Raw genomic sequence first — 3,945 nt, 5'->3', positions numbered from 1 at the left:
TTTGTTCCTCGAATGCCTTCAGGGCACTTTTGGCCAGCGGGAGAGTTGTGAGGTTCGAACTCCAGCAACCTGAGGCTGACAGCTTTGTTGAAGCAGCCACTTAAAGGACTGAGCTAGGGCCAGGCCCCCCTGCCTCTGTTTTTTATTGATGAGTGGAAGCCATTTACATTGATGGTTATAACTTATGTATATTAACTTTTCTTTTTCAAGTTATTTTCCTGATGTTGGTTCCCTACCTTTCTTCTCTGTTTAATTTCTTGGCCTGGTTGGTGGTTTTTAGTGTTGTTCTTGGAATTGTAGTCATTTTTGTCTGTGTGTAGAATATCCCTCTGTTGAGTTTAACCTCACTATCTGTCTGAATATCAAACATCTTAGAAATAACATGGACTAGGTATTTTCCATCAAGTATTGACATGTTATAGGGTAGTAATAATATCATTAAGCTTTTCTTCTGGAGGGTTAAAAACTGAAGTTTGCAGACCAAAAATTAGAGCAAAAGAAGGTCTGCAACGACACCCAAAATTTTGGCCCTAGCCTTTCAAGGTCAGTGAGGACTCAGGACATAGAATAACCTGTACTGTAACATCCTGTAACTGTAATGTTGTTATATCCCAAATTTACTGATGTAGGAGATTATGGGGCCACAGAGGAAAGTGATTGATGATGTGGAGTGTGCCAAAAGAGAGTCACATGGAAAGAAAACATTCTCTCAAGCTTTTACAGAGAGCAAATTGGTCAAGCAATGGTCATTACTCATCCACAAGGCTGACAGTGACAAAGGATCTACATACTTTGGTACGGGGTTTCAGGATAAATCCTAAGGGGATATGACTGACCTTGTCACATACAAAAGTTACATTTGTTCTTATATACGTCTTGCTTTATCTTTGTCTTAACCATTCAGCAGAAAAGTATAAAAATTAAGTATAAAAAGTAAAGACATATTAATATGCTGAACTGTAAAAGGCTCAACTCAACAACTTATTACAATGTAAGTCCTATGGAAAACCCACTACTATTATGGACTATATTGGATTATTTTGCTGAATTCACACATCTACAATATTTAAATGAAAATAGAATATCTATGACAAAACTAGACAAAAAAGGGGATATACATGAAGGACCATTTTGTCTCTATATACAAAATAGTTAGCATAGATATACAGCTACTTGGGGCTGGTGAGATGGCTCAGTGGTCTAAAGCACCTACTTAGAACAAGCTTAGCAAAGCACAGGGACCACAGTTCAATTCCCCCAGCACCACATGCCAGCCAGCCCCGCCCCCTGGTGGGCTGAGCTGGCCACACACACACGCACACAAATAAATAAAAATAAAAATAAATACTAAAAAAAAGATATACAGCTACTTTCTCTTAATTCAATGAGAAGAAATATTTGTAGTAATAGTGTTTGGACAGGATATCATGTCTGCATCTTGTACTATGAATAACCACTATGAAGACAACCATATGCAATGTATTAATTATTTAAACTGTCCTACTAATCAGTTTTGAAACTGTCTCATTGCTATTTGTTTCTCAATAAAATTAATAAAAAATTAAATTAAATTAAATTAAATTTTAAAGATAGAACATATTTCAGCACCTTTGTTGTGTTGGTTTTGTTGTTATGAGTTTCTATTGTTTTTCTCTGTCATGGAAGTATCTTATTTCTCCATTGATTTTGAAAGATAGTTTTGGAGGTTACATCAATCTGGGATGGAAGTCATTTTTTTTGCGAACTTGAAATACTGACGCTCTTTTTAACTTGAGTGTTTGTGTTGATAATTCTGCTGTGATTTTCATGGTCTTTTTTATAGAGTATCTGTTTGTTTTCTCTAACAGCTTTTAATATTGTATTCCTGTGTTGATTTTCTGGTATATTTATTATTTTATCTGAGTGTAGATTAATTTTGGCTATGGTTAATTGGAGCTCTGTATACTTCATGCCAGACTGTTTGCCCATGCTTGGGAAATTTTATGCTATTACGTCTGCAAATAGTCTTTTTATGTCATTGTTATTGGCTCCTGCATTTTTAATGACAGGAATCAGTTTCATATTACATTTCATTACATCATCTTGCATATGTTGATTTGTTTATTTTTGAACCATCCTTGTCATTTTTAATAAACTTTTACTTTCATGATTACAAACTACAATCCTGTCTTCAAAGTCTGAAAGTCTTTCTTCAGTTTCTTTCAAGTGGTTTTCCAAGCTTTAACTTGAATTTTCATTTTTCTCAATATCTGTTTCAATCCATTTCATGCATTCTATTTTTTTCTTATATTGAGCATACATCACTTCCATTATTTCTCTATGTTCATTTATTTTTTAAACTAAGTCTACTCTAGATTTGCTGTGCAATTCGTTAATTATGGTTATGCTATTTCTTTTTTTTACCTGCAATATTATTTCTGATCTGATTTCCTCTATAACCTTATGGATATCTTTTCTTTACTTCAGTTGCTATTGCTTCCAAAATTTCCTGTATGTGTCTTTCATTTTCCTCTATCTTCTGTTATCTCCTGGACTTGTTCTGGGTGAGCTGGAGGTCTGAGGTTGCATTTTGATTCTGCATCTTTTCATTTTCTAATTTAAATTTCTTTTATATTTTACTGTGTTCATTCTTGTACTTTCTGTAGTATGTAGCTTTATCACTAGTATCAGATACTCCCTAGGACATGCCTATATTTTAATGATGTCTTTGGTGTGTGGGATTTTCTTGATGTACGCCTAGTCCTATATCCTACCTTTCCAATTTACTAAGAGTGAGATATTGATATGTGTTTGGCTCAGTTCCTAGTCCTTTATTGCTGGGCTCTGTTAATGTTATTACCCCAGAACTTCCCAGTATTGTTACAGAAGTGAGAATTACTGATTAAAACAGGTATGACATCCTAACTAAAGTAGTATAATTAGAAACAATAATAATATTAATTACAGCTTAGAAACTGAGAAACTTCAGTAACTATTAATTTTGTACCTTAAATTAAATTATAGGAGCAAAATATATAGTTATATGCAAGATCCCAATGTACAATGGGAGCTTGAAAATAAAGTATTTCCCATTGATAGAGTGGGTTTACCTTGTGGTAGGGAAATAAAAAATGGATAGTGGATAAAACACAGATAACTGTAGAGAAATATAAAAGAAGTCAGGCTGCAGGACATAGGATGATCACACAAGATTTGGGACACTAAAGAAGAGGGCAGAAGAAAAAGAATGAAGGAGTAAGCAAGAAAATATTGATGTTTACTGGAAAAATTAGAGAGAATATTCATTCCTATGAAAATATGATTAAGTCTAGAGAGATAAATTAAGGAATGGGGAAAATAAAACAAATCTAGGTAAAAGACAAAAAAGAAAAAGGATATAAAGAGGACAAATAAAATAAAATTTAATAAAAAACAAAATTGCTGTGGTTGTGAGGTTACACTGGGCTGGCTGCCCCTGAAAGAATACACTTTGTCTCCATTTTTGCTACCCTTGCCCTACTTCCATGTACTGAGATGGTTATGAAAATACAGTGTCCCCTCAATTGGCTTTAAGAAATACAAATATGTCTAGCTGAGGCACCCATGTGTACTCTTTGAAGTAATGTGACAGGTCAGTGATGTCCCACTTATCACTCTGTACTACTAAGAATGAGCTAGATCAAGAGACTCTGTGCTGTTGGCTGGGACTGAGCCTCATGAAAGAGCATGTAGTGTCCCAGGGCAGAAAGACTAGACATCAAACCTGAAACAACCAACGCAAAGCAAAAGGTACTTCCTCAACTTGTATTATGCAGATTCCTCCAAACTTAGGGGCTACCTGTTACCAGAATCCAGTGTTCTTTCTGCATACCCCTCTCTGCATATATTTTCACAGTCACTCAACTCTGATCCACTCCCTTCTTCACACATAAATAAAGCCTATATTTGGCCCTGGGTTGTGGCCTT

The sequence above is a fragment of the Octodon degus genome, unplaced genomic scaffold, assembly GCF_000260255.1.
Source record: "Octodon degus isolate 3935 unplaced genomic scaffold, OctDeg1.0 scaffold00211, whole genome shotgun sequence".
In the NCBI taxonomy this organism is placed as follows: Eukaryota; Metazoa; Chordata; class Mammalia; order Rodentia; family Octodontidae; genus Octodon; species Octodon degus.
The sequence above is the reverse complement of the archived record's forward strand: the minus strand, read 5'-3'. Positions refer to the sequence as shown.